Below are 20,586 nucleotides of genomic sequence, written 5' to 3'. Positions count from 1 at the left end.
TTCTGCAACAATCTCCTTGCTTGTGACGGGCTTTCAGGGAAATGAGACAACTCAGATGCAAATCATGAAGGCAAAAAAGTCAGCAATGGTTTGAGAAAATTAACTGAACCATGCTAAGTCTGACAAAGCAGAGCTCTAAGACGGCCCAAAGGGTAGCTGGAGCTGCTTATGAAACGAAACCCCAAGAAAGCAAGGGCAAGTGTCATTTAGTTGTAAGCAAAAATTGAAGCTTCCGTTTACTGACAGCCTACTATGTGCCAGGAGCTTTGCCTTGGCTCTTGTTCTTACAGCACCTAATAAGAAGTGGATGTTACTATCTCCATTTTTGCCTATCAAGATGACAAAAATACACTCAGAGAAATTAATTAGCCAGCTTCACCCAGTTTCCGAGCCAAGATACAAGCTAAAGTCTATCTGATGCCAACTGCCATGCTTCTCTGATGACCCTGGCTCAGCAACCGACAGGACTCACCATGCCATCTCAAACGTTTTATGCCTAGATTTTCCCTTTATGACACAGTACAGGTAAGCTCGATGATAGATAAGATAGTAGCTGTTGTATCTTCTCGGGCTCCCAGTATCCTCATCTATGAAACGAGGCTGTGGTGGGGGACCTCCAGCTCCTGAGCTCTATGAGGCATCCCTGGTCCTCACATGTCAAAATAAGGAAATTGGCCGGCGCCGCGGCTCTCTAGGCTAATCCTTCGCCTGCGGCGTCGGTACTCCGGGTTCTAATCCCATTTAGGGAGCCGGTTCTGTCCCGGTTGCTCCTCTTCCAGTCCAGCTCTCTGCTGTGGCCCGGGAAGGCAGTGGAGGATAGCATAAGTGCTTGGGCCCTGCACCCGCATGGGAGACCAGGAGGAAGCACCTGGCTCCTGGCTTTGGATCGGTGCAGCGTGCCAGCCATAGCGACCATTTGGGGGTGAACCAATGGAAGGAAGACCTTTCTCTCTCTTTTTTTTTTTTTTTTTTTGACCTTTCTCTCTGTTTCTCTCTCTCACTGTCTAACTCTGCCTGTCAAAATAAATAAATAAATAAGGAAATGAATTCCAAAGTTGCCTTCCTTTTCTAACAAAGTGTGAGTTGGGATTATCCCAATCTAGTTGCCTATGAATTACTCACATTTAAAGGGCCCACACTTTGAAAATTAAAATGCTTTTAAACATCTTTAAGATGGCCTTCCAAATGGGGACAAAGTATTTCTAGCCAACTCTCTGTCAGCAGAAAGGCCACAGAGAGAAAAAAAAAAAGCAAATCAACATTCTCTGCCCCTCTCCCAGCATAAATCATCACTCATCGTGGGAAAATAATTACTTGCAGGAAGTAGGGTCCATGAATCATTACACTGTAGTGCTTGGCCTCTGAGTGAGAATTAGGGGGAAGTCTGAGAAGTTGGGGTGTGAACTCTGATTTGCCAATAGTCCTACTTGAGGCGTTATAAGACGGGGAAACCGAAAGCCAAGTAAGCAGCAGGGCTGTTGAGTCACAACACTGCTATGCTGCAAGGCCAGGTCCAAAGCAGAATGACACTGGCTCCTGCCTGTCTGATTCACTCCTTGGCTCTGAGTCTTTACAGCCTAAAGAGTCATTGATCAGCAAATGCAAATAAGGTTGCCCTTGGCCTTGTCCTAACAGGCAACCAGCTTGTTAACTAATGCCTGCATAATAGAAATTCTCCTTGCATGCATGGAAATATCAGCAAACGTCAACAGGTTAAATTTCTTATCAAAGCCTTCATTTTCCAGTATAGAGAATATGAAAAGAGATACCACCAACAAATTTTACCTTGTGGTCTCAGCAAATATTGTATGCTTGCTTCTCTTCTGTTGCTACAGCACATCTATGGCAAATATTTCTATAGTTTTCTACATGGCCTTTGATGTCTTTAGAAAATGTTTGGTTTTAAAAAGGAGATTTTTTTTAAATCAAAGGAATAGAAAGAATATTTTAAAGATATATGACAGAACTCTTACACAAAATCCTAGGAACTTGTAGTAGGAGATAAGAAAATTGTTCTAACTACTCCCAGTATTGTTCTCTATTTTCTTTAACATCTTAAAGGTAGTGAAAGTAATACCAGAGGTTATGATGGTGTAGGAAAAAGTAGTGTTTAAGATTCCCCAGTTCTAGAAGGGAATGTTGGGACTGGACATCATTATAATGCATTGACTGCAGGGGAATGGAGATTACAGCCATGGCGTCACCTACTCAGTAGGCTCCCTCTTTGTTTGATCCCAATTGCGTACTAATGTAAAAGAAAAAACTATATATCTATGCTGTTATGTATGAATTATGTAACTGTGCTACTTACATATTATGAATAATACAAAACATTCATAAAAGCATATTATTTAAAAATATGATATTTAAAGATATATTTATTTATTTCTAACATTCTGCATTCTGTGTCTCCAGGCATGAGGTATGTGCACTCTAATTTGGGACCACTGACTTTACCGTTTTCCCATCATGCTAGAATTCCTCTATTAAATGAGCTCAGGAAAGTTTTGAACTCTAATTTTGCTAAAATCTTAAACAACCTACTCATTTCAAAGTTAATCTTCAGGCAGCTGAATTCACAATAAATCACAACAGGATTCTAAGTCAATCTTTGGCTGGCTGGTAACAAGCTACATCTTTTTCCCCAAATGCTTTTGAATCACTACCCATTGGGTTTTGAGGGAACAACTAGACATCATCATCTCAGTGGGGCCATCCTCCCTCAAGTATCTCATCTTGCAAGAGCTGTTTTTCCGGAAAAGAACAAGGTTAAGTGAAGAGGGGAGAACATTTCTCCCTCCAGGGTAGTTATGCAACCCGGAGCATTTTGTAGGTCTCTGTCTACAGAAGAGATGGGCTACACAGAGATGCTAGCTCTCCTCATGGAAAGAGTAATTTCTTGAGCTCCTAGCACAATCTGTAAAAAAAAAAAAAAAAAAAAAAAAAAAAAAAAAAAAAAAAAAGTGGGAATGGGTCTGGGGCGTTGGATGCATGAGGGAAAACATTAAAGCTCTCACATTCATTCTCCACCTAAATACCCTCGTGCACAAAATTCCCCACCTTGGAGGGAAAACACCTCTCCCTCAATTTGCTTCCTATTTAAAAGTGCATGTGTTTGCTTTTTAAAAGACTCCTTGGCAAGGAAACTCACTAAACCACTATTAACATCTCAGGGTGACCTTCAGGAAGAGCCCGCAAGGACTCATAAAAGCGCTGGGAAGATCTCAAGTATTGGTGATGGGGATGCAGTAGAGCAGGAAGGACAACAGGAGAAAACCTGTTTGGAAGATCTGATGATCTGAAATGGGGAATGCTGGGGGTGTGAGGAAGCGCTGAAAATGCTCTCTGACAGGCAAATAGCATCACCCGTGCTTCTGTTTAGAAGTCATTCTAATGACAGGCACCGGAAATTTTGGTTCTTTGTTCTGCTAGCTCCACAAGCACTGAAATGAGGAAGTGAGCCCAGAGTTTTGTTAAACCTCGGAGTTGATAAGAAATTATGAAAATTCCCAGTGGGCTTACACTGGACTCTAATTCTTAAGCAAGGAAAACCAGGGAGATTCCATTGATGAATCATACCAAAGGGACAAGGGAGACTTAGAAGGTTTTCTCAGACAAAAGGAGTCTTTACAAACTCAGAGAGAACCCAAGAAGACTAACAAATCTGTGGCAATATGGGTGCATTTCTCACAGCACAGAGCACTAAAGCAGAAGGGCTTGGAAACAAAGATTGGGACAAGAAGAACACTTGATTAGAAGAGAGAAAAGTATGAGAAACGCTGATGGGAATGTTGGAGGAGGATCCTGGAACTGGATCAGCTGGATCCAAGCATACCCAGAGGTGCTTGAAGAGAGGCCAGGGCAAGTTCGAAGTCTGAGAGAGGAGGTATTTTCACTGCCATATGAATTTGAGTACCGGAGGCTGAGTAGGTTCTACAAACTAGAGGTTTCTTAAGTTCATAGTTATGGAGGTTGGGAAGCCCACAGCAACTGTAGCAGAGAGCTCACTTTTATAACAAAGCCACTCTCTTTGATAACCCTTTAAACTACTAGTCCACTAATGGATTAACCTATTCATCAAGACAGAGGCCTCAAGACCCATTGCATCCCAATATTCTCTCTTCCAAGTACCAGTAACATATGACTTTGGAGATTAAGTTGCCAGCACATGAATTCCAGGAGACAAAAACTCAAATCACAGCAGGAGGTGGCAAGTGAACCTGAGAACAGGGCCAGAATCTGTAAAACCAAGTTCCTTGTGGAACCAGCAAGATGGAGCCATGACCCAAGGACAGGAAAGATCCCTTACTACAGACAAGTTGATAGTAAATGCTTGAGGAGACAGAGATGAACAAAATTCAGGAAGAACATTGATGGAAAGAATGACTACTTTATGGATAAAAGTTCTTGTAAAGCTGTTCTTATTGAACACATCTGTTATAAAGACTCTGGCATCAAATTTCATATAATACAAAAATGTAAAAACTCTGAACTGAATATTAAATGTATGATGTCAGATCAAATGGGGATATAAATAACTTTGAACACCATAGGCTGTAATTTGTAAGATTCTAATCATACCCTGACAGCTAAAATATTAGAATCTATACGATGTCAAGTATCTGAATGAAACAAGAAAAACACAACAACAATTTTTGTTGTAAAGGTCAAACATCTGGATATCCTGGAAGACAAAGCATATGTTTCATAAAACCGTAATATATAAAGTTATTCTGTGATCTTCTGCTTGGATCTAATTACCTTTCACAGTTTCATGTAGACGTGGTATAATACTACTAATCCAGTAATAACAACATAATGATAACTAACATGTAGCAGTGATTCAAATACAGAAAAACCAGAGGATGTATGTATTTTTAGTGCCTTTTTTAGACATAATAGCTCCTTTACAAATAAAGCAATTTGATTATTCACAGAAGGGCAGCGTCAGGATTCAGAACTATATTTATCTGTTTTCAGAATCTTACTTCATCCTGCATCTGGCTGTTTACATCTTTTAAGTTGGATTCAAACAAGAATTTTTCTGAAATATTGGCATCATCTATCTCCATTATAACTTTGTATTTTGGGTACTTCTGCTTTATTATAATGAAAGTATCTGCTTCCTTAGTATCTCTCTAGCTACTCCAGAGTTCATTAGAGCTCCCATAAGGCCACCAGCTTCTGGCCATATCTGGAAAAAAACAACAGGTGCTCAACTATCTATGAAATCTATGAAACTAGATCTAAAACTGAAATTAAATTAAGAATTCTGCTAGGGCCGGCGCCGTGGCTCAATAGGCTAATCCTCCGCCTTGCGGCGCCAGCACACCAGGTTCTAGTCCCAGTCGGGGCACCGGATTCTGTCCCGGTTGTCCCTCTTCCAGGCCAGCTCTCTGCTGTGGCCAGGGAGTGCAGTGGAGGATGGCCCAAGTGCTTGGGCCCTGCACCTGGCTCCTGCCTTCGGATCAGCGCAATGCGCCAGCCGCAGTGGCCATTGGAGGGTGAACCAACGGCAAAAGGAAGACCTTTCTGTCTCTCTCTCACTGTTCACTCTGCTTGTCAAAAAAAAAAAAAAAAAAAAAGAATTCTGCTAGGGTTCAGAGAGTATGTTGGATCACTTGAATCTTAACTAATAGTACATTAATTTCCATATTTAAACAAACAAGTGTTCTCAATGATTTGTTCAATATGCACACAACTTCAATGCAGTTCCACTGTTTTAAATGTGTGTCATCCAGCTTGTCCCACGTGACTTTGCTCTTTGCTTTCCCTTTTGCTGATTCTGTGCCAGTTTTCGGCACTTCCTTCTCACCCCCTACCTGGTAACGGCCTCTGGACAAACTTATTTAGTCATTTGTTAGATTTAAGATAAAAGTTAGACACACAGGAAGAAAAAACAAACATGAACTTTGGGCATATACTTTTTTTTAGTTTCCAATTTAATGTGAAAGTAGCTTACAATTATTCTTTCTCTTTTCTATTTTAGCTTGTTGCTTACTTAGACAAACAGGCAACTACTGATTCTTACTGTCCAGCTACTGATTTTTGAATGTTTAAATACTGAAATAGGTTGTTAAGTATACTATTAAATATTCACTTGTTATTTGTAGTCTGTGTTTAGGAAGAGCCATTGATAAGCATAGAAGACAAATGTTGACACTCATGCTCATAATAATCAAAATCATTTTCCTATAGAATCAGGCTTAGGGTGGGGCTTGCTTCAGTCCTACCCAGGTGAAGTGCTAACTTGTGGGGAGCAGCCCGGACTGGACTGAGTTACTGGAATTAAGACTTATTCTATGCATCTGCTCTACCACAATATGGCGCTGGGAGAGAAGAAAACAGCTTTTACACAGCTGCCTCCAGTTCAACCAAGAAACTGTAGGACCTGCTCCTGATTGGAGGAGAGCAGCGTACTCGGCATGTGGGTAGCAGAGTTGGGGTTGGTGGAAGAGGACTATAAAGGAGGAGAGAGACGGCATGCACCAGGAACATCTAAGGGGAACATCTATCTGAAGGAACACCTGTGCAGCCCCAGAGAGCCGGCCGGCGGTGTGCCGCTCCCCTGCGGAAGTGGGGAATGTGGCCAGGGGGAACTGCCCTTCCACGGAGGTGGAAGGGATAGTAGCCAACCCGGGAAGAACCAGCAGCAAACCCGGGGAGGGCCGAGCAGACAGAAAGAACAGCGCAGGGTCCTGTGTCGTTCCTCCACGAAGAGGGGGAGCGACACTAACTTTAAATGCTCTTAATTCCTATGTAAGGACAGCCCATGGCTGTCCATCAACATGAATCTCTTGATGTACCCCTTCTCCTTGCTTTCTTTCAATGCAAACTCTTTTTAGACTTAAACTAATCAATTTCAGCTGCATGATAGAGATGAGATTTTAATAAGCCTTCCCCTCACACATCCTTGAACCATTAATCAAATGTCAGTTCTGACATATTCTCTTCTAAAAGGGCACACCTTAGTCCTAACTTCTAGAACACACCAAAAATGTCTTATGCCATTTGAAATTTCCTTTTACCTTCCCAAAAGAGTCAAAAGCTCACTAATTTTTAAGAAAGAAGGCAACCTAGAAGACCTGAATGAGATTACATACTAAAAAACTGTGACTTTGTGTACTTTTTTTATTATTTGAATTTTATTTGAAAGACAGAAAGATACAGAAGGAGGAAAATTCTTTATTTATGGGTTCACTCTCCAAATGCCCACAGCAACAGGGATGGCAAGGCTGAAGACAGAGCCATGGAATTCAATCTGGGTCTCCCACATAAGTGGGCTGGTACCCAAGTACTTGAGCCATCATCTGCTGCCTCCTATTAATGTATATTAGCAGGACACTGAATCAGAAGCAGAGTGGCAGGTATTCAAACCAGGCACTCTGATATGGGATGTGTACATCCCAAACATCAACTTAAATTGTTGTGCCAAATACCTGAGACAAGCTACATTATTAAATGACAAAAAAAAAATTGACTACATATGCAGAGTTCTTCTTTAAACACTAATAAGTGAGCCAGATTAAAAAATAGAAAGTATTTTTGTATTTTGTTCAACAGTATGGTCTAGGCAGGACCCAGTGATTTCCCAATGAAAACACTTTTAATGTGGCATTTCCTTTGCCTTACACTCAATCAGTAGCTAAACTTAAAAAGAATGTAAACAACTTTCCAATACAAGTAGACACAGAGGTATCAAGAACGCCACCTCTCACATAAATTTAGTATACAGACTTCAGATTTCTTATCTTAAGAATTTAGGACCAGGGAGGGCTTTGTGGCATAGCAGGTTAAGCCTCTGCATGCAGTGCCAACATCCCACACTAATGCCAGTTTGAGACCTGGCTGTTCCACTTCCAATCCAGCTCCCTGCTAAAGCACCTGGGAAAGCAGCTGAAGATGGCCCAAGTGCTTGGGCCCCTGCACCCATGTAGGAGACCAGTCAGAAGCTCCTCCCGGCTCCTGACCTCGATTTGGCCCAGCTCTGGTTATTGCAGCCATTTGGGAAGTGAACCAGAGGAAGGAAGATTCCTCTCTCTCTCTCCCTCTCTCTCTCTTTCTCTCTGTTTATGTCTTCTCCTCCCTTTGTAGCTCTGCCTTTCAAGTAGAATAAAAAATAAATCTTTAAAAAAAAAGGAATAAAGAAATTTAGGACCACATAGACAATTACTTCTTTTCAAATGGAACTTTTTTTTATTTTTTTAAGATTTATCTTTTATTGATTTGAAAAGCAGAACTACAGAGAGAGAAGAGATAAACAGAGACAGCTCTTCCATCCTCTGGTTCACTCCCAAATGGCTGCAGTGGTCAGGGCTGTGCCAGGCTGAAGCCAGGAGCCAGGAGCTTCTGCCAGGTCTTCCACATCAGTGCAGGGACCAAGCTCTTGTGCCATCTTCTGTTGCTTTCCCAGGCCAGTAGCAGGAACCAGGGTTGGAAGTGGAGCATCCAGGTCTCCAGTGGGCATCCATATGAGATGCCAGTGTCACATGCGGTGACTTAACCTGCTATGCCACACGGCTGGCCCCAAACATAATTTATTCTTAAGAATTTAAAGATCATAAGAGTCTTAAAAATGACAAATGATGAAAAACAGCACTGGTGGGGGCCGGTGCCGTGGCTCACTTGGTTAATCCTCCACCTGCGGTGCCGGCATCCCATATGGGTGCCGGGTTCTAGTCCCGGTTGCTTTTTTCCAGTTCAGCTCTCTGCTGTGGCCCAGGAGGGCAGTGGAGGATGGCCCAACTGCTTGGGCCCCAGCACCTGCTCCTGGCTTCGGACCGGCACAGCACTGGTCTCTCTGTCTCTCTCTCTCTCTCACTGTCTATAACTCTACCTGTTAAATAAATTTAAAAATAAAAAAAAAGAAAAACAGCACTGGGGCAACTTAATACATTTGTTCCATCGAGTAAACAACAGGTGTCCAGTCCCTATTTATGGTCTAGGTTGAATGAGAGATATTTTAGGTCCAAGGACAATTAATTTTGGCTACTCAAAAAAATATATTTTCTTCTGATAATTTTTTTCATTCAGTTACTTAATACATACTAGGTATCATACTGCAGGGAGCTGATATTGTATAAACAATTACAATAATATGGTAAATACTGTAATGGACAAGTGTAAAAATTGCTTGGGAAAATACAATTACAGAAAAGGAAATGTCAAACTATTGAATACTTACAGAAAGAAGTCACACTGGGTGTTTGACAAGCAATATCCCAAGCAGGCATTACTGGGTGGCCTGCCCAATCTCCTATTTGAACAAGCAGCACTTGATGCCTTAGCAAGATCACTCCAGCTTCCCTGGAAATGCAGTTCTGCAACTATTTCTGTGGGCAGCAGGGCCATAACAATAGATACTGAGCTATTATTCAGTTCGATGTGCTCATGACCGTTATACATAATACATATTACATCTATGCTATGTATATATTTATATATATTTATATATATAAAATACATGTATAAAGGATCTTACTATTCCTTGCATTCATATCAGTGTATTTCCACAGCTTGAAATTAATAAGAATAGTAAGAATGAGAAGTAATGGGAGGAGGAAATGGAGTCTTGTGGGATATGTATTCATTCAGTCCTTGAGCGTCTTTAACGAGCAGTTTGAATATATTTCCAGGGTCTTTCTTAATTTTTCTTAACAAAATTAATTATTGAAAATTTCCTTTAAAAGCAGATATAGAATATTTTACTGGGTAAAATATCCTTGAAAGCAATAAGAACTGAGGATCACATAGAACTGATAAAGACATTTCAGTATCTATGTACACAGAAATATTATATGTAATCTTTATAAAAACTTCTTAAATAAGACCTATCTGAAGCTGTGTCAATAATTCAAATAGCATATTTCCCTGTGCTTGTTATTAACTTCTATATTTCAATAAGTCCTTTATACTTCTAACTCAGCCATGGGTGTCCACAGTTTTAGTCTGAAGTATTGATTAGCTGAATCTATTAGAACTCTCCGTCTTATCCCTCAGTTTTCTACCCAGTGAGAATCTACACTTGCAGACATTCTTCAACACCCAAGCATGCACTAGACTTGACAAGTTCTGCCCAAGTCCTTGACCTCACCTTTTCTGTACTACAAGCATCATACTGCTTAAATGAAATTTGCTTCTTTTAAGTGTATTTCATTCAGATTTTTTTAGGGCTTTGCTTTTCATTTTCATTGATATTTTGCCAAGTTTTTCCTCTTTTATCTTCTTGCTCCACCTCTTACCTTACCAATGCTTATGACAAAACTATTTCCAGATTTAAACATCCTCATGGGTATAAACTATTGAGCTTTTGCCTACACAGACAAAGCGGAAAGCTAGGAGAGCTGTCCTGAGGAGCCCCTAGCAAGAAATCAGAGCTTCCTGATCCACAGGAAAGCAGGTGGAACTTTTAAAGAACTGAGTCTCTCCAAACGAATACAAACTGATATTAGATAATTTCTCTTTTTTAAAGATTTATTTTATTATTTATTTGAAAGGCAGAGTTCTAAAGAGAGAAGGACAGAAAGAGGGAGAGATCTTTCATCTGCTGGTTCACTTCCCCAAATGACAATTGCCAGAGCTGGGCCAGGCAGAAGCCAGAAGCCAGGAGCTTCTTCCAGACCTCCCACATGGGTAAAGGGGCCCAAACAGTTGTGCCATCTTCTGCTGTTTTCCCAGGCACATTAGCAGAGAGCTAGATCACAAGTGGAGCATCTGGGACTAGAACCAGCGCCCATGTGTGATGCCAGCACTGCACACAGTGGCTTAACCCATTGCACCACAATGCCAGTCCCTCAATAATTTCTAAATCTTCCAATTCACTGTCAAAAAGCATATATATTTATATTTCACTAACCAACATACTAAGTGCATGCACACAGTACTAGGGTGAAGGAGAATCAAAGAAATGCAAGAAAGGAAGCAATGTGCTGAGGAACCAGATCTGAGCTGTAGGCTTTATGTAGTCTATATCATTTAAAGGCTGGGGTAAAACTGAAGTGGGTATGATTTTGTGAGATGAGAAACAGAGGCTCACAAGAGTTAATTAGCTTTCCAACATTTCCTCAAGTAGTAACTGAAAGAGCCAGGATGATTCCACAGTCCATGCCCTTTCTGCTTCTAGCAATGGGTCTTCACACACCACACCCCTTCCCCTGAAAAGGTTTCAAATCTACAGAGAGAGAGGCAAAATTTACACTGACAAGAGCAAAAAAAGGTAAAAAAAAAAACCTTTGTTTTATACCTTTGTCAAACCAATGGTTAAGGAAGTTATACTACTATAGTTTTAATGATGTGTGATTGCTTTAAAATTTACTGAATATGGCTGAAATGGTCATTTTTCCATTCAATTATTGTTTATAATGTTCCCTATATTCTCATAAACTAGAGACTTTTTCCTTTTTCCTTGTTAAACTTCTTATTTGGTGAAGTGTTAAGCCTTTTTACTGTAATGTAAGTTTAAAATACATTATCTCAAAAACTAAAAAAAAAAAAAGAAAAAGAGAGTGTGGAAGGTGGGAGAGATGGGGAGAGTGAGAGAGGAAGAGAATATCATATTCTTAGAATTGTCTCAATGAATTATACTGAGTATGTTAAAAATTAATTTAAAATATTAAAAAATAAAAAATATTTAAAAATATCAACACAAGATAAAACTCAATAAAATGCAACAAGGAAGGTGGTCAAGAATCATAATGCATAAGCACAGAAAAACTGGAAGAGGAACAGCCTGTGTGCAGTGGACATGAGCATTGACTTGATAATTGCCTTTCCTGTGCTGATAGGGAATTTGGATTCAGTTGATGATTGCTTCATCCTTTGACCTTGTTTTTGAATGTGACTGCAGTGCCCTGGGATCCATATGTTTTGTTGGCATTTTTCATTCCCTAACCTTCTCTATATACCTACCTTAAGCAAAGACTCTCCCAAAATGCCAGCCAAGCTTGTATTCCTTGAAAAACAACAAGAAAGTAGACTTTATAATTATTTTGATGATGTCTGTGCATATAGCCTTAAATTCTATAGATCTTATCATCCTAAGGGTTGCAGTGTTTATAGTAAAAATGGCCAAACCAAATATTTGCATGTGGGGCCTCACCTGTTGGAACAGCAGCGAAGAGTTCAAAGTACAGGATCAAGGCACCCTCTGAGGGCCACCAGTGAGCTTTATGAGTGTTTTCCCTGCAAGTCAGTAGGAGCTTATTCTCTTGGCTTGTTATGGGCACCTTTGAAATGGGGATATCAGCTCTCCCCATTCACTTATCAAAAATATGCACATTGCCAGGCCAGATAAAATTGTTTGAGTACTCATTTAAAGTCCTTAGCAGTCATTCCTGCTTTGGACCAGGAGGACAGCCATTTGAAGTTACAACTTGATAAAAGAAGACAAATACTTGGGCAACTTTATCCATACCTTCAACACCCCAGGTTTCCTTCCTGGAGTAAGAGAACTAAAAACTGTGGTATGAGGCAGTGGCTGGGAAATACCAGGACTTTCTACCGGGAACTCCCAACACATCTCCCTTCTGTTTCTCAGATCATTATAAATCGAGCTTAAAAAGGAGTGCTCTCTTACTGGTTTTGGTAGATTGAAATGAATTCAGGCCATCAGATAAAAGAAAGAAAAGGAATGGAAATGTACTCATCCTACACTACCCAAGCCTGGAACATTGCTCCTGCAAAAGGTCCATTTTTGGTTTAATTTAGCATAAATAATTATTGTAAGACCTGAACTCACATTTCCTTACAATAAAGAATATTCTACCTAATGAGTTCTAAGTACAATGGAGCCTCATGTCTTGTGGGAAAAGGAGAGTAAGCACCAGACACTTATTGGAGAACTTTTTGGTACAGAAATAAAGAAGCATGCAGAAAACAAGCAACTGGCACTCCAGAATTTTGTGGGAATTCCTAAGGTACATTTCTTGATCCATCCTCAGGTACATATGTTTTGAGACAAGCCTTTGGGCTAGTGGTTAAGGCACTGGTTAAGATGCCCATGTCTTACATTGGAGTACACAGATTCAATACCTGACTGTAGCTCGTGACTTTAACTCTCTGCTAATGCTGACCTGGGAGGCAGCAAGCAATGGCTCAACTGAGTTCCTGTCACCCCCATGGGAGACCTGAATGGAGTTTCCAGCTCTAAGCTTCAGCTCAGCCCAGAAGCCCTAGCCATTGTGAACATTTGGGAAGTAAACCAGTAGATAAGAGTTTCTCTCTCTCTCCCTCTCTCTCTCTCTCTCTCTCTCTCTCTATATATATATATATATCCCTCTCAAATAAATAAATGAATACTATCTTTTAAAAAAACTTATCTATAGATCTATAAAGTATGTCAGTGCCCATTGTTAAATATCTAGCAAAGCAAAGAGGTTGACCATATTTAAAACATCTGCTTAGGGGCAGGCATTTTGTCAAGTGGTTAAAAGGCTGGTTGAGAAACCCATGTCCCATACTGAAGACCTTCAGTTCAATTTTAGGCTCCAACTCCTCATTTCAACCTCCTGCCCCTGTAGATCATGGAAGGCAGCAGGTAACGGCTCTCATAGTTGTGTCCTGGCGACCTGGATTTTATTCTTGTCTCCTTGCCTTGAAGCTGCCGGGCCCTCTCCTTTCTGGGCATCTGGGAGTGAATCAATGGATGGGAGTTCTTGCTAGCTCTCTGTGTGTCTCTGTAACTAACTAAAAAATTAAAAATCTCTGCTTAAAATATTTATAGCTGTTCATTAGTTAGAGAATAGATACATTTTGAGCTCAGTTTTGAGGATTAATAATAGGAAACATTATTTAAAATCTGACTTGATCTCTTGATTAATAATAAATGGATATTTTGGCTTTGGAAACCATCTTGTCAATTACTCAGGCCTTCCATAACTATGTCATAGAGTAATAGCGAAAAACTGGAATCTGGGGCTGGGCATTGTGGTAGAGCAGATTAAGCCATCACTTGAGATGCCTCTTGGGATGCTTACTTCCTTTATTCAAGTGCCAAACCCCAGCCACTCTGCTTCTAATCCAGCTTCCTACTAATGAACCTGGAGGGCAGCAGAAAATGGCTCAAGTGCCTGGGCCCCTGCCACGCACATGGCAGACTGCAATGCAGTTGCAGGCTCCTGGCTAGGGCCTGGCCCAGCCCTGGCTATTAGAATTTGGGAAATGCACCAGTGAATGAAAGATTCTCATTCTCTTTCTTTGTCTCTCCCCCCCCCCCCCACCTTCCTGTCACTATGTCTTTTGAGTAGATGAAAACAAAGAACGGGCCATCAAAGAAGGAGGTACCTTTCTCTGAAGGGAGGAGAGAACTTCCACTTTGACTATGACCTTGTCTGAATAAGATCAGAGTTGGCAAACTCAAAAGGCTTCCATAGCCTTGGCAACTCATGACAAGAGCCTAGGGTGATTACTGATGCCATAAACAAGAGTGTCAAATTGTTAAGTCAACAACAGGAGTTACTGTGCACTTACTCCCCATATAGGATCTCTGTCCTTAATGTGTTGTACTATGTGAATTAATGGTATAACTAGTACTCAAACAGCACTTTACACTTTGTGTTTCCGTGTGGGTGCAAAATGTTGAAATCTTTACTTAATATATATTAAATTGATCTTCTGTATATAACGATAATTGAAAATGAATCTTGATGTGAATGGGATGGGAGAGGGAGCGGGAGATGGGAGGGTTGCAGGGGGAGGGAAGTTATGGGGAGGTGGGGAAGCCACTGTAAACCAAAAGCTGTACTTTGGAAATTTATATTTATTAAATAAAAGTTAAAAAATAAATAAACATAACAGTTTGCTATTCAAAAAATAAATTAATAAAAATAAAAATCCCAAGATGAAAATTAAAAAAAAAAAAGCTTAAGTATGTCCCAATACTTGGATGTTTTCTTTGTTATTCAAAAATAAACAAACAAGGTCTCTTTTGTAGCCCCAACAGTATTCCTGCAATCAGTTTCAACTTTACTAATAGCTTTTGCTTGAAAGCCTCAAACAGGGGCTCGACCCCTGAATCAAAAAGGCTGTCTATTCAACAAACTGAGGCATGTAAGAATAGAATGAAACTGTGTTAAGTCATTACCCAAATTCCTAAGTTACCTTTTCCAAATGCCTCAAGCATAATAAATGCAACCCTACAAAGCCCCAGAGTCCTTCATAGGTACCACCATCATCATCCCTCAGTAGGAACTCTGGGAGACACCACAAAATATGCACATTTGTGGGATCTTCTCTCATGGAATTGTGGTGGGTGTGTGTTGTGGTTTGAGTCTCCTTATGACTAAATGTAATGGCTCGCCTGTTTACCATCTCATTTCTTCTTAGGGTCTGAGTGGCTATGAAACATTGCTCTGAGGATCACTTGGTGGGTTTTGGTTTTTGGTGTTAACCAGTGTACCAGTTTTTTCAGAAATGTAGCAGCCAAAGAGGAAAAAAAGAAAAAGAAAGAAAGAAAGAAAAGCTGCAGGGGGAAAAGCTTGAGAAAAAATGCAAGAAGTCTAACCTGAGATCCTACCTCTCAGCCCTGGAGGGCAAATCATTTCCCCGTAATAAAAGTAGGGTGGAGATTTAAAAAAAAAAAAAAAAAAGTAGGGTGGAGCCTGGATTCTTTACTTAATCCTAGTTCCTTCCAAGAGTAGTGAAATGGGGGTCAAGGCCTGAAGCTGCTTCGGCACGTCCACTTCCACCCCTGGACTCCGAAAGACGCAGCCACTGTGGCCCTGGGGAGCAGCGGATGCCAAGGTGTGTCAGGCCAGCCAGCTGACCATAAGCTGTGCTTGTAACACTAATGGTTGCTTGTCTTCATGCTGAAAATATGCACCTCCTGGGACCTCATCTCTCTGGGTCAGATGTGTGTGATGCGATTTACATTATGGAATGCAGGAGGCGTGTGCGTGCAAGCATTCTGATCCAGGAATGAGGTTTCTATTATGCACATGATCTGCACTGCCTTTTGAGGTGACCTTCATATGTTGTTTTTTTTCCTTTTTAATTTTGGACTTATTTTAGGGCAATTCATTTCCTATCAAGCTGTAAGTTCAGAATGTCTGCATGAAAGATAACTGTGCTACAGTTACCAAAATGTTCCGGAGCCCAATTTCAAAGGCCCCCTTTTTCCTTTGGTCCAGGAGCCCTTGGCCTTGGAACCCAGGAAGGACTATTGTGTGAGTTACAGTGAGGAAGGGATGCATCCGCCTTGGCACCCACCCTCTGGTCAGTCACGTCCTGTTCAGTGGTGTGTGGGTGCATGTGTATCATGTGTATGGATTCCAAGGTTCCCAAAGAGATGAGCCAGGACTCAGGGATCATCAGTGATGTATCTGCCAGAACTAACTACTTGTACATTTTTTACTTCCTCCTGAGGCTGTGTTTAGTACTCGTTTAAGCTTTCTTCACAGGAAGATGGAGCAAGGAACAAGCTAAATTCCTGAGAGGCAGGAAGTCCAATTAGCTTACTTTTCAAGCCTTCACTCCACCACTAACCCCCCTCATAAACTTTGGTGACTTATTTAAACTTTTTGGTCTTGATTTGGGAAAAATTGGTTGATTAAGAAAAGTCTCATAGTTTCTGAGGGGTGTTTGCTTATTATTGGTTGTTGGATCTCTCAGAGAATGTAGTAGGCCCTTTGCTGCCATGACTATTGAATGCTTGTTCCCCCAAATGCTATTATTATATCTTGGACTTATTACATGTATTCTATTTATTGAAAAACACCCTATAGCTTGAAAAACACCCTTCTAGAAGCAAATGCTTTCTCTCGCATGCAGTCCCATGAATTTATAAAAGTGATACAGAATTACACATGTTTAAAGGAGATTTAAAAAGAGCCCCTGTAGGGGTTGGCACTGTGGTATAGTATGCTAAGCCTCTGCCTGAGGCACCAGCATCCCATATGGGTGCTGGTTCGTGTCCCAGCTGTTTCTCTTCCAGTCTAGCTCTCTGCTTAAGTCCAGGGAAGGCAGTGGAGGATGGGTGAGGTGCTTGGGTCCCTGCACCTATGTGGGAAATCTAGAGGAAGCTCCTGGCTCCTGGCTTCTGATCAGCTCAGCTCCAGAAGTTGGGGCCATTTGAGGAGTGAATCAGGGGATGGAAGATCTTTCCTCTATCTCTCCCACTCTGTTTGTAACTCTGCCTCTCATAGAAATAAATCGGTTTATTTTATTTTATTTTAATTTGAAAGTCAGAGTTACACAGAGAGAGGAGTAGCAGAGAGAGAGAGAGAAAGGAGAGGCAAAGAGAGAGAGAGGTCTCCCATCTGATGCTTCACTCCCCAATTGGCCGCAATGGCTGGAGCTGCGCCAATCCGAAGCCAGGAGCCGGGAGCTTCTTTCAGGTCTCCCATGCAGGTGCAGGAGCCCAAGTACTTGGGCCATCTTCTATTGCTTTCCCAGGCCATGGCAGAGAGTTGGATCGGAAGTGGAGCAACCAGGTCTCGAACCAGTGCCCATATGGGATGCTGGCACTTCAGGCCAGGGCTTTAACCTGTTGTGCCACAGCACCGGCCCCATCATATAAATAAATCTTAAAAAAAAAAAATAAAAATAAAGTTCCCAGTTAGAGATCCGGTTATACCATAAAGGCTTTATATTACAGATAAAAATATTAACTACAAAGATTTTGAGAGGAAAGATATTTATTATAATCAGTAGCTAATCCCATGTCTTTGAGGACCAAAAAACCAGTGTTGAAGATATCGAGTAAAATTCAGAAAAAATGCTCAACCCCATCAGGTGTTGTAGCAAAAACACCTCTGTTGTTGCAGCCAACTGCTTGACTCATAGACACAAAAATGAGCTGCCCTGCACCATCAACACCACTGTGTTTGCTGAAAGGTACTTTCCCTACGTGGGAGCACTACTCACTTGGCTCACTTCCACTTCCAAACAGCACATTGTGGTAGGCAGCATTCTGAGATAGTCCTTAAGATTCCTGCTTCCTGTTGTGTACACCCTGTGCAATACCCACTCCTTGATTGTGAATAAGATATGCAGAGAGGATGGGATATCACTTCCAAGATTATACTCCAGTTTATAACAAAAAGGGATTTTGTAAATGTCATTAAGATCCCAGCAGGACCTGACCATGTAAAACAAGCCACAGGGGCTGGCGCTATGGTGCAGTGGGTTAATGCCCTGGCCTGAAGCACTGGCATCCCATATGGGCACCTGCTCCGGCTGCTCCACTTCCAATCCAGCTCTCTACTATGGCCTGGGAAAGAAGTAGAAGATGACCCAAGTCCTTGGGCCTCTGCACCCACGTGGGAGACCTGGAAGAAGCTCCTGGCTCCTGGCTTTGGTCGTTGTGGCCAAATGGGGAATGAACCATAAGATGGAAGACCTCTCTCTCTCTGCCTCTCCTCTCTCTGTATAATTCTGACTTTCAAATAAATAAAAAAATGAATATTTTTTAAAAATAAAAAAGCCTCAGATTCCAGCTTCTTGCTAATACGCACTCCAAAGGGAGCAGGTGATGGCTCAAGTAGTTGGGTCCCCTCCACCCACGTGGGAGACTGGATTGAGATCTGAGCTCCTGGCTTCAGTCTGGGCAATCCCTGGCTGCTCCAAGCATAGGGAGAGTGAACCAACAGATGAAAGATCTCTCTCTTCCTCTCTCTCTCTCCCTCCCCCCCTCTTTATTTTTCAAATAGCTAAAAATTCTTAAACAAAATTTCTTCATAGAATAAACATTTTTTAGGAGATTATTGCTACTCCAGGAAAGGTCTCTATAAAGGGGTTTCTTGATAATAGGGGCTTGTGGCCTATGGTTCTACCACTGTTGAACATATTGATGATATTCTCAGTGGTTTGCTCATTAAGAATTGAAGTCCTGGGGCTGACACTGTGGCATAGTCTGCTAAGCCTCCATCTGTGGAGCTGGCATCCCATATGGGCGCTGGTTCTAATCCTGGATTCTCTTTTTCTCATCCAGCTCTCTGCTATGGCCTGGGAAAGCAGTAGAAGATGGCCCAAAGTGATGGGGCCCCTGCACCCACATGGGAGACCTGGAAGAAGATCCTGGCTCCTAGTTTCCAATCGGCTCAGCTCTGGCCGTTGAAGCCATTTTGGGGAGTGAACCAGTGGATGGAAGATCTTTCTCTCTGTTACTCCCCCTCTCCGTAACTCTACCTCTCAAACAAATAAATAAAATTTTTAAAAAAGACTAAAACTCTCAATAAAATAGAGCTAATAAGAGATGGATTTTGAAAAAATTCTTCCAGAAGGGAAGTTCTGTTAAAACAAATTTTGTGTGTTTGATAATATACTACTATTTCTAGGTACTGTAAGAGGAGAGAGATCTCATTGTGTCCCAGGAAAACAAGAACATTTTCTGATTAAATCTCAGTTTCCATTCCTACAGCTATGCCATCTGCCTGGACCATGTACAGCACACCGTCCTCCCCACACTAAAGTTATTCAAGTAACTTTGAACCACCTCCCTTGCCTTACGAATACTCCCTGACCCATCTTCCTCTCATCTCAGAGCCACCAGTGGTGCAGAGCAGTAAACAGTGAGGATAACATTTAAGAAATTGTGGTCTCCAAAAATAAAACAAAAAGCCCCATTTGCTTTACCTCACGTTGTAATTCCCCGCACTTGTTCATCTTGGTCAATCTTGAGCCAAGCATTTTTCTCTTTGGGAGGCTAAGCAACATCTTTACGAAACAATACTTTGTGGGTTTTCCCAGGTGCCTGTTATTTCTTGCACAGTACCTTGTAGCAGTTCCTTAATTTTTGTAGTGTTGAAAGTGAGCGAAGTGACTTCAGAAAGCGTTGTCTGTTTTTGTTTGATTCTCGCAGGAACCCACGGGGGGGAGCAGTGGAAGTGATGTCATTTCCAGTTTATACAGAACAGAAACTTTCATTTTCAGAGTTTCATAACTGGCCTACACCATGGTAAACTGTGATGCTGAGATTAGAATCCAGGTCTTCCAACTGTAAGTTACTCGCCAATTGCGTCCCCAGACTCCTGTCCTTGCAGAGACACAGCAGTGAAAAGATGGGAGTAAACAGGCAAGAGGTAATTGCTTCCTACTGTTCTCTGCTCTTGCCCAAACCAATCTCTTCCACACTCATAAAATGTGCACAACCGTGGTTGACACGGCAAGTGCAATTTCCCAAGCATAAATCAGGAAACTGCCTACCTCCTAAGGATTACCCTTTATCCTCCAGTCCTCCGGGAACCTCCCATTTCATATAGTCTGTTTGTCATTCCTCATTGCTTCTGCCTAGACTTGCCACTGTCTGTCTAATTTTCTTTTTTCCTTTTTTTTTCTTTTTTTTGTCTGAGTAGTTGCATTTGGCCCTGGAGACTCTGTCAGATTTTGCAGGCCAGTCAAGATACACCATTTCTGTAACCAGTCTGTTCTGCTCCATATCCCATTATTTACATTTCTGCTAATATGTGTATAACCCTCTGTAGGGTGTCGGCCTGTTGAGGTATCTCATTTATTGCATGGCCTTTGTATTTAATTCATTGCTGAGAAATGTTTGGGGCACTGGGATTTTTTAAAAAGGGATGGTACTATTGGCTAGGAGATAAAAATAAACAAAGGTGAGCCTTGGGAGATGTAACCTCCAGATCCAAACTT

At 41.4% G+C, this 20,586-nt stretch overlaps 2 long non-coding RNA genes across 3 annotated transcripts in view; one reads left to right on the top strand and one right to left on the bottom strand.

Annotated features, from left to right (window-relative positions):
* LOC127492987 (uncharacterized) overlaps positions 1-19,794 on the bottom strand; it is a 44,565-nt gene extending 24,771 nt beyond the window's left edge. The window contains exon 1 of one of the 2 annotated variants that reach the window (XR_007922864.2): positions 19,570-19,794. This is a non-coding gene — a long non-coding RNA (uncharacterized lncRNA). Of the gene's footprint in view, positions 1-11,907; positions 11,953-19,569 lie in introns of those variants that run through there. The other variant, XR_011388577.1, reaches the window with a different exon arrangement.
* LOC138849611 (uncharacterized) lies at positions 15,632-19,174 on the top strand. The gene is made up of 2 exons (XR_011388576.1): positions 15,632-15,738; positions 18,926-19,174. It is a non-coding gene; the product is annotated as an uncharacterized lncRNA (long non-coding RNA).
* Positions 19,795-20,586: the final 792 nt, after the last annotated feature.

Source organism: Oryctolagus cuniculus, chromosome 5 (assembly GCF_964237555.1).
Source record: "Oryctolagus cuniculus chromosome 5, mOryCun1.1, whole genome shotgun sequence".
Taxonomy (NCBI): Eukaryota; Metazoa; Chordata; class Mammalia; order Lagomorpha; family Leporidae; genus Oryctolagus; species Oryctolagus cuniculus.
This window is presented reverse-complemented; position numbering and strand designations above follow the sequence as displayed.